Source organism: Rhipicephalus sanguineus, chromosome 2 (assembly GCF_013339695.2).
Source record: "Rhipicephalus sanguineus isolate Rsan-2018 chromosome 2, BIME_Rsan_1.4, whole genome shotgun sequence".
NCBI lineage: Eukaryota > Metazoa > Arthropoda > Arachnida > Ixodida > Ixodidae > Rhipicephalus > Rhipicephalus sanguineus.
The window spans coordinates 167,621,727-167,632,404 of record NC_051177.1 but is presented as its reverse complement, the minus strand read 5'-3'; the positions used below and the strand labels follow the sequence as shown (position 1 = coordinate 167,632,404).

Here is a 10,678-nt window from a genome sequence, read left to right as displayed (position 1 = left end):
TCGCCGCAGCGGATACAACACCTCGGTGAGTTCAAGAATGTTACCAAATTGCGTTACTGAGTTACCTTAGTGCATGGAAACTTTTATGCAGGTAAGAGTGCCTGGGCAGGCGGCCAGTTACCACAGAAGGGATGCTGCGCAAGAGCAAGGGCCTGCTAAAAAAGTATGCATTGTGCTAGTATCGCTGCTTTCTGTGCTTTTCGTTATACCTTTCTATGGAGCGGTTGCCGTGTGCGTTGATTACAGTTGAAAACAAGCTGAAGAATGCGCGTTCCATTACGGGATTCTGTGCTCCTGCCACGCACGCCTTGTGCTGTTGAGCCGTTATAACTTGGCTGCACGAGATCGTCGCTTGGAGCGACTTGCACATTGCCTTGTCGCCGTAAAAGTGGGTCCGCTTTTAAACATACTGGTCGTTCCACACCCTTTCTGTGGTGTAAATGCAATTGAAGTTATAGTTCCATAAGCATAGGTATAATGAATTAACTTGCAAAGGTAGACGGGGACGCAGGTAGGAAGACACAATGCTGTCATGCACACGCTATACTGCTCAGAGCATATGTCTCTGGTTGCGTCGGCGTCTACCGTGCTGCGTCGTTTTTGCAAGTAATTAGCACAGTTGCCTTCTGGCTACGCAAGGTCGCGGCTCGTAGCACCTAGATGTGTGGTGGATGCCCATTGAAGCAATGCATTTGTGTGAATCACGCTATGGATACTGGTAGTAACAGGAAGTACACACATCAAGTCGCACAGCATGCATGTAGTGTGTGTGTTTTCTTTTTTTGGACATTACATATTTTTTATAAACGTTGTGTGACAGTTAGGCTCCTGTCATTTTCGCTCATGAACTTGAAGTCGAGGCGGAAATACTTTGCCGCAAGCAAAATTACATTTACGCTGTTAATTAACAACTCGTTCATCCACTTTTTAATTATTGAGGGAGGTAGTTTATATTAAAAAGATATAGTGTGTGCCAAGTTGTGGCATGCCGTTTTTTTTTTTTTTTGAAATCGCGTGAGTTGCACGTTATCCGAGATATTCAACTTCCAATTTTAAGGTTGATATCGAAACTGGGCGCGGGACACGCGGCGTGTCTGAACTGCACGTGACAAGGAAGGGACGACATTTCAAGCAAAACTTGGTATGCGCTAAATTGTCATGCACCACAACTTTCTAATATAAACAACTGCACTCAAGTCAGCAATTAAAAAGTAGGTAATGAGTGCTTGATATTTAGTGTCAGTTCAATTAAGCTTATTAAGCAAGTACATGCTCTTTTTGTTGCTGTGTTTGTGTGATAAAAATTGGGTCAGATATCTGACATGCCATTTCATATTTTCTTTGATGAACCATACACGTTCTACTACAAATTCTTGTAACAGGGAATGGCACCATTGCAAAAGCTTCTTATCCCAAATGGTAAATGGTTTAGGCTGTGCTGGTGCATTGAAACACTACTTGATTGTGTTGTACTGTATAGTCCTTGTTTTCCTTGGTGCTTTGCTAAAGAAAGAGGAAATTGAAAGGGGGTTCTTATTTGCAGGATGTACAACTAAGATCTAGCATTCAGTGAAACTGGTGACAATGCTGCTTTAGTTTATGAAGTAGTTAATTAGAGAATGCAATTTCTGATATCTGTATATGTGTTTGCAGATCACAGTGAGGTTACTGGTTCTCAGGCGTGATTACAGCACTGAGAAATTGAACAAACTAAAAAAGAATGGAATAGATCAAGGGGCTCAGTTTTTTTTGTTCGACAAAACCTGATGAAGCCAAGGGAGGTATAGGGGAGATTATTCGTAGTTTTTAAAAGTAGTGTAGTAATTATGACATAAAGAGGAATTAATGTAGACAAAAATACAAACATTCTGCTGCCAGGGCCTGAACCTACAACAAAGTGTTGCATCTCATACTCCACCATTCTAGCTACGACATAGTTGTTCTCTCATCCACCCCACTGGGCACTTCTGTGTGTGTAATCCCGGCAGTGCCACACCAGCATTCGTAGTCATGCTGGTGTCGCATAGCCCGTGAAATCTACGAGCTGGTAGCTGATCAATAAACCGTCATGAGCTACCTGAGGGCATAAAGTTTGCTGGCACGAGGCCCTCGCTATTAAAGAACAAAAGAACGGGAGTGGATCAAGGGCTCATTAAATTGAACAGGCACTTCTAGTGTAAAGGACCAGGTCTGCACATGAATGGACTTTAGTACAGCAAGGATAGTTGTTTCAGAGAGAGGAAAATTGGGCATGTTGCTAAAGCATGCCCAAGATTTAATGAAAGTAAGAACAGCAGAGGGACAGAAAAACTGACACAGTGCTCAATCTTTTCTGTCCCGTCTGGCATTCTTGCTCTTTTACTGAATCTTAAGCTTTTTTGAAATCTCCACATTCATGATGTCATACAATAAATGGGCTCATTGTCATCCATTCTGCAAATTGAGCACACGTATATTTATTTAATATTTTGATGGGAGTGCTCCTGGAGTTTTCTTGTGTTCAAATTACCTATATGGCAAGCTGTATATCTCACCCTTTTGTAATACACAATTGTAGCAAAATTCGACAACTAATGCAAATTACAATTATTTGCAGTGACCCACTGCTACTCTAATACTTGTTCTTAATGCATCCTGGGCCTATTTTCGAGGACAATTTTGGTATATAATGATATGCCTGTGTTAAGCCATCATGCTTAATATTACTACTTGTGTACTGTAAGGACTCTTTGTGCACAAGTTGACGGAACTTTTTGTGGTATCTGTTATGCATGTATCCAGCAGCTCAAGAGACTGAAGTGGTGGACAGCTTGCTGTGAAAGATGGAAGCGTTCTTCCTGCAAGTCTGGACAAGGCCATATTAAATGGTATTTATTTGTTTCCATCAATACAAATCGACCGTTTAGACCCTTTCAATTGAGAGACCTATTGCTCCTATATTGTGAGCAACTCCAAGACAGGAAACAATATGTAATAGCAAGTGCATGTCATATACATGTTCCACTTGGCCATTCATGCTTGTGGCCACCTGCTTCTGGTAGGATGTGCTGAAAAAATATGTTGTCAGCTACCTGCACAGCGCCATAGCAGGATATCTCACTGTTTGAGGAAACTTGGGACATCTATGCGAGGCAGAATTAACAAATTGATTTTCAGAGTTTCATGATAAAGTAAAACTTGGTAAAACAAGTTGTAAGGTATGCATGCTTGTGTGTTAGAGTGCCGTCTTTGGCATTGTATTTGCCCTAACCAAGTTGTGCCAATGAACTGGCAGCGGACTATGGCATTCAAGTATTATTCTTTACGTTTATGTGCAAAACAGCAATAACGAAGAGCAAGACTGGTAGAGCACAGCCAGAGTGCTGACTACGAACTGAATGTTATTAGTAAAATCCAGCCATATATTGCAGTTTCAAAAAGTAATTTTCACAGAGGAAAGGAAGAAAGGGACACATCAGGTGTCTTATCATTGAGTGATGTTAATTCCGCTGCCATATCTATTAATGGCGTGCTGACTATCTTGTCACCAGATGAAGCAAATTTTTGCATGCACGCTCCTTGTACTGTAATGCTCAGTGACTTCCATATTCTTTTTTACATTGTTTGGCCCCTGCCACGGTGGTCTAGTGGTTATGGCGCCCGAAGTTTGCGGGATCGAATCCCGGTCGCGGCGGCTGCATTTTTGATGGAGGCGAAAATGTTTGAGGCCCGTGTACTTAGATTTAGGTGCACGTTAAAGAACCCCAGGTGTTCGAAATTTCCGGAGTCCTCCACTATGGCATCTCTCATAATCATATCGTGGTTTTGGGTCATAAAACCCCTGATATTATTACATTGTTTGCGCATTCCATAGCTTGGTCGTTAACATTGTCCCGTCTGCTGTTTAAAACTTCACTACAAGCTAATAGGATATTGTATTCCAGATGAGTTATTCGATGTCTTGTGTGATTGGTGGTCCCCTTATATTTGCATGTGATGTTTGGTGCTTGTTTGCCGGTAAGCACCTAGCCCATTTATAACACGCCGTCAATCAACTTCGCCGCTAAGTTAGGGAAAACGTGTTTAACTTTTTTCATCATGCTGACTAAATCAAACAGCTCTGAACAGGCGTTTGATGTCTGCTATTTTTCGCTTCTTACAAACTGTGACATGTACCTTGGAATACCACTGTGAAACTGTTCAACTCTTTCGTGATTTCTTACTTCAAAAGGAGCATTTGGTTGTCGTAGACTGCTTGTCAGTAAGTGTGGGTTTATAGTTATAAAAAAAATATTCTTACAAGTATATCCCACAGTGAGTATGCCACTTTTGAAACAGAACATTTCTTATAGCTGTTGTGTTCTGCAGGCTTTAGTCTAACCAGCTTGCATAACTGCAGTAAAGCCAAAGTAAAATGGTGTTCTGAAGTTTGAAAACACACTTCATTGTCAGCCGTGTTATTAGGTTTGTTTGTAGAGAAGCCTATGAAGAGTAATTATGACATACAAAATGCACTTAACAGCATATCAGCTTGTACGATGCAAATTAAATTGAAGCTACTCTTAATTCTTGTGGCGTGGTGGAATTTTGTTTAGGAGCAATGAAAATATGCTACACGATACGAACTTCCAAAAGCTGTTTGCATCTCACTTGGGTGAAACAGACAAAATTACTTCAAAATGTCTCGTAGTTTTTGTAAGTTTTCTTAGTAAACATATTGTTACTCAGTAGGCAAAGTTAAATAAGAGAGTTGGGCTAGTTTGTGTGATTGCTTTAGCTGTGACATATCTCCTAACGCCTATGCTGAACAGGAAAATGAAGAGTGAAGGGGCAGAGGCAGCTCAATCTTTTTGGCAGCTCAACTGCCAGAGAGTGCTAGGCTTCAGCTGACGAAATTGAAACAATCAGACATGCAAGGAAGTCACTTTACGTGCAAGCAAATCCACTGAGCAATGCACTCTATTTATTTGACTGTTAAAACTAAAAACGTAACTCGTGTTTTTAACTAGATAAGTGGGCTCTGACTGCTCTCTAGACAGACAGGCAGTAAGACTGCTGCATTTTCATGGCTGGTGATAAATATGTAAGCGTGCCATTTTTGAACTCGCTGGGCAAGAAGTGGCAGTATCTTAAGAAGCTTAGCAACAGTGACTTCTGTCGCCAGTGAAACTTTTTTTGCTGGCCTGCTTAAATGATATTCTGGCACACTTGTTGGATCATTTGTTTGTCCATTGGGGATACTCTGGGTTTGCGAATGAATTTAAGCAGTTGAAGGCAAGAGCTCTGCCCTGTCTCTCCTCTTATGTTTGTTATATGTCTAGCTGAAAATTATGTTGCAGCCAAAGTGGTAAAGTATGGTTCACACCTTTGACATAGAAGGTATTCATAAAGCTCTGGCACAGCGTGCTTTTCGTTCTTGCCCTCTTTTGCATTTTTACTGGGGAACGCAATGTGCTGGTCATGCACTGCAGTTATACCCATACAGAACTAATCAAATAATTTCATCGTGACGTGTGCAAAGATTGTTATATTTTTCTAGTGGAACTTTTAGTTATAAGTGCCCTGTCCTTCTGTCGCAGGCTTCATCTGTCACAAATCGCTGGCCACGAATGTAAAGAATACCTTGGCCCCACTTCTGTCGAGGGAACCGAAGTTGCCTGAACAGATGAAGAGGGGTGGTGCTACCAATAGTGAACGACTGTGATTTTATAATGTGCAAGTGTATGAAAAATCTTGTTACACTAATTTAACGTTAATTGCATTCACTAGTCAAGTGTCAATATTGTAATGTGTAAGTTTATGCACAGTTGCATTAAGTGAGCGCTCATTCAAGCTTCAAGTTCGCAATCATATATTTTGGTGGTATTCATAGGGCACACATTCCACTTTAAATTGTGATCTGCTCCTTTACTGAGGGTGCATGCAGGTCCTTGAAACGATTGAAAACCCTTGAAAAAGTAAAAGTACATTTTTAAAGCCCTGAAACCCTTGGAATTTCTTAGCATATAGTGTCCAATATTGACAATACTAATTTCTTTCGGTGTTCTGTAAACATTTGTCTAGCAAACTGAGGGAACATGTCATGCTCAGTGATGATTCGGCTACTCTGTTTACCTTGCTTGCATCACTGCTTTACCGATCATTCATTTCATTTCCGCAACTGTCGGTCCGCCTTCTCCCCCTTTCTCTTGATTTGGCTTCTTGGGACTCGACTTCACTTCCAGCGCTTATGCTAGTTTCTCTTCTTCTATAGCAAGCTCACTACTTGTGATAGATCTTCTAGCTCAACAAACATCCACTGTCCTATAATGCAGGCAAAATGTGAAAAAAAAGTTGATGCTTTGTGTTAGAAACCAAGTACTTCTGACTAAAGCTGATGGCACTGCTGCTCAGGCTTAGTGATTGACTCCCATGTAGTGATTGTTATTGCTCTTTTGTGTAGGCAAGAACCTTGACTTTATATGTAGAGGATATTTGCTAAGTTGATTGCTCTACTGGCATAAATCCAATTCGCACTTGACTCAATTGTTATCAAAGCCCAAAAACAGGAGAAGCATGATGACTGCATGGAGTCAAAAATGTATTCAACGATCGAATTGTAAAAATTGGGGATAAAATTTTGAAGCGGTCATTACTGTTTTGTTGTTTAGCAGGTCAGTACTCGGAAAAAGTAGAAGCGTCGTACATCACCGTCATGAAACTAAACAGTTTCTCAATGCCTGAAAAAGTGAGACGGGGGAACTGAACAAGATTACTTATCTAATATAAAAGATGTCCCAGCAGCTTCATTAATGCTGTGAATTTTGTGCACAGTAGGAAGCTAATATGATCAGGTAGAGTATCGGACGCATTATCTCAAGGTTGTAGATTTGGTCCCTATCAGCAGCAAGTTGATTTTTCATCCTGTTTAATTCCTTGCCATTTATGTCATAATTACTACTCTACAGTTAAAACCTACAAATTATGTCCTTTATACTTTCCTTGGCTTCATTGTCTCTCGGTTCTGACTTGGCTAAATCCCATTTTTTACTTCAAATGCATAAAGCTCCCCGTATTGTTTTGGAAACTTTGTTAGAGCAGAAAATTGATACTTGTGATGCTGCCTTCCATCCTCCAAGAACCTTCTATAGGAATCCTTGAAGATCCTTGAATTTGGGCTTTGAAACCAGTGTGAGCCCTGTTCACTCCTTCTGCACATTTCTTCCCGTAGTGTGTGTGCCTTGCCAGTAGTGTTTATGCGCTTTTTTACCTTCTGATACTTGTAGTTGTCTAAAATTTATTTATTAAAGTGGTGCTTTACATAGTGTTTAACTTATTTTGTCAACTTGGATGCGGTTTGCACATTACAGTGGGAAGTTCTTGCTATGTCAAACCACAAATACTTAGAAACTTGAACAAAAGTTGTTGCTCAAAAATAAATATTTTACTTAGAAAACTGTTCTCTTCTTTTTTCCCAAGTTACACAGAAACTCGGCTAGTGTCCATTAAAACAAGCTAATAGAGAAGAATAGAAGTTCATGGCAGTGTTAATGTGTTGCTGCTTGGCATGTGCCTTGGTGTCGCCAATCTCGGGTGCAAGTATAAGTGTCGTTTACTCACAGGTGTTTGCACCCTGCAAACACTACCTGAATGGACAAAGGGAGCCATGTATACTGCTAAAATATGACCTGTGTGAATATCTGTTGGTAGAGGAGACTGGTATATAGCTTTGGCTGTGAGAGACTTCGAGATATAATACGGATTTGAGTAAGTTTTAAACATTACCTCCTTTGCTGCACCTTACAGCGTGTGAAAAACAAGCAGTGTATTCATAAACGATGATGCTAAAGGTTTTATTCCAGCTGGCAGCAATCTGAATGTATGTTGCGTAATTGAGATTATTGTTGTTTTGAAAGAATGGGCAAATGAAAATGTAGGCACTTATGTACTGCAGGCCAAAGGTGACCTAGCTAGGCCTGCAGTACACATGTACTTACATATACATTTGGCCGTTTTCCCAAATCAAGAATGATCTCAGTCAGGCTATGAGCGTCACCCATGTTTCATTGACCTTTCAGTGTTGAATGTGAAAACCCTATCAACAATGCTTCAATTTGACGTTCACCGTTTTTTCAACGATAAATCAATATTGATTTCCTTAATGGTCGTTCAATTGAAAGTCGTGGGCCAATTTTCAATACTGGTCAACAGCTAGCGCAACGAAATTTCACTTGAACCACAACGTATTTTCAATTGACATTTCTTTTCCTCTCAATGATAAATCAATGTTGATTTGCGTAATGGTCTTTCAATTGAAAGTCGCGGGCCAATTTTCAATACTGGTCAACAGCTACCGCAACGAAATTTCACTTGAACCACAACGTATTTTCAATTGACGTTTCTTTTCCTCTCAATGATAAATCAATGTTGATTTGCGTAATGGTCTTTCAATTGAAAGTCGCGGGCCAATTTTCAATACCGGTCAATAGCTTGCTCAACGGTTTTTCTATTGATCCACAATGCATTTTCAATTGACGTTTCTTTTCCTCTCAACGATATATCGATGTTGATTTACAACATGGTCTTTCAATTGAAAGTCGCGGGCCAATTTTCAATACTGGTCAACAGTTTTCTCAACAGTTTTTCTATTGATCCACAATGTATTTTCAGTGCCATCTGTTGACATTGCTCAATAACTTCTCAATGGTTTTTCAATGAGAATTTTTGTAAGGGGACGCCTCCTTTGCATTTGGACCAGCTAAAACTCCAGTTGACAATACAAGGAGTTCGGTCGAAGGCCGAACTCTCCTCACCAGCTTTAAAGACATAAACTCTACTCATGTTGCACGACAAATTCAAGGAAGATCTCAAGCTATACACAGATGGCTCCACAACTGCTTGATGATCTGCAGCATATATGATATTACCCGCAAAAGCCAAAAACATTCAATTTAGAGTGCCTCTCATGAAAACGTGAACTACTGCGGTGTTTGTGGCACTTCGCAGCGCGCATGTCCCTGAATTCAACGAAAACAAACTCGGAAACGGAGCTTATTTGCAGATTGCATGATAGCCCTGCATTGTCTGTTACCCGTTCTACGTCAGGGGCCCCAAAATCAATTAGTGGTGAATGTCAGGTTAATTAACCAGCAACCTGCAGATGAAGAACATGACACCACGTATCAGTGTCCACCAGGCCACTGACGCAACATCGGCAACAAAAATGGCGGTAACGGTGCGGAGAATGTTCACTGGCATGACGTGAAGGGACCCACACCCCTATAAAGAACTGACGCAGCCACAAAGATTCGTGCGCTTGCGCATAATTTCGAATTATGAGGAATGCGCCCGGTTTACTACATTGCCCCCTTTCCGTCCGGACCCCTCACTACGACTCCAAATTCAATCTAGAAAATTGCGATCCGTGAAAACCGTTCTCTGCTGCCTGTGGCTTTGCATACGACTTTGGATGCCGCATCGGAATGGGAGAAGTTCTCTCACTCTTTCGCTCTTTTCTTCCTTACAGTGCTGTCTTCCCTTGCTCCTTCACTAGTGCAGGGTAGTCAACTGGATATTTATCTTCTGGTTAAACTCCCTCTATTGAGCACGACCTTCCTCTCTCTTTTCTTCCTTTTTGTGAAAGGCGCCCTGTTATTGTAATGGAACACTTCCTTGCTGCGGGCACTTGTATCAGCGCTAAGAAAAACGAGCATTGTGAGCCTGGTGAACGGAAATTGGCCCCCACTCTACCCGACTGCCATCTCTACGTTGTCACTGAAAAATTCGTTTTTGTAAACTTCTGCATAAATAAATCAGCTAATATTAGTTGTCGTTGGCATTGTCAAACGTTTCGCCAACAGGGATTTCGCTCATTCAAAGTTTCGTAGCTTCAAACTGCCTTCCACAGCTTTTTCATCAACGTTAGCGTCAATTCATAAAATTAAAGGGAGCCATGATATGAAAATGTATTGTCGATAATTGTTGACGTCGGTGATGCTGTTATAAATTGTTTGAACCACCCGCGGGAATGTCACGCGCATCGAAGGACTTTCGGTAACGAAGACGAAGGAGTTAACGTGAGTGAAATGGAACACGCTTTGAAACATGCATGCTGAGTTTTGCGTCTCTTTTCTGTGGCGCCTTTAGACGCCGAAGCGCGGTTTCTGCACAGCTCCCTTACTGAAAGCACACAAACGGTGTGAAATCTCCCGGTGAAGCAACGGAAGTGTACTTGAAGACATCTTCATTTTAACGCTAAAGGGACAAACACATGTACTGCCACAGGGCAGACGCTGTCCTTGGATTTTTATTACGTTAGACCTTTTAGCCCTAACATAAAGATGTCAAGTAGACACCAACTAGCCCAGAAACAAGTTCTGATTAAACAATGGAAGTATGCTGTATGATGATAAGTGCAAAGGTATGCTTGCCGAAATTTCTTTCGAAAGCCAATGCAGTCACATTGGCAGATAAACCTGCCGACTTAACAGGCTGAACCTGAATTTTTATCCGTGGAGCACTGTGCTGACTTGTGGGGTTGTATGCGTTCCGCTATCTATATTACGCACCTGTGTATGCACTCGGGATAAGGCGAAAGCGCGTATGGCTTATGCCAACTCCTCTTCACTCTGGCTTACGACCGTGGTCAACAAGAAAGTTGTTTCCGACGGGCAGTCTATAACTTGTGTGTACGGACAGTAAAAGTGAAAATAAGCCGGAC

General features: G+C 41.3%; 1 long non-coding RNA gene across 1 annotated transcript in view; it reads left to right on the top strand.

The window, feature by feature from the left end:
* LOC125757252 (uncharacterized) overlaps positions 1-7,440 on the top strand; it is a 7,584-nt gene extending 144 nt beyond the window's left edge. The window contains exons 1-3 of the long non-coding RNA XR_007415184.1: positions 1-25; positions 2,785-2,867; positions 5,559-7,440. The exon at positions 1-25 is cut by the window's left edge and continues 144 nt beyond it. This is a non-coding gene — a long non-coding RNA (uncharacterized LOC125757252). The remainder of the gene's footprint in view (positions 26-2,784; positions 2,868-5,558) is intronic.
* Positions 7,441-10,678: the final 3,238 nt, after the last annotated feature.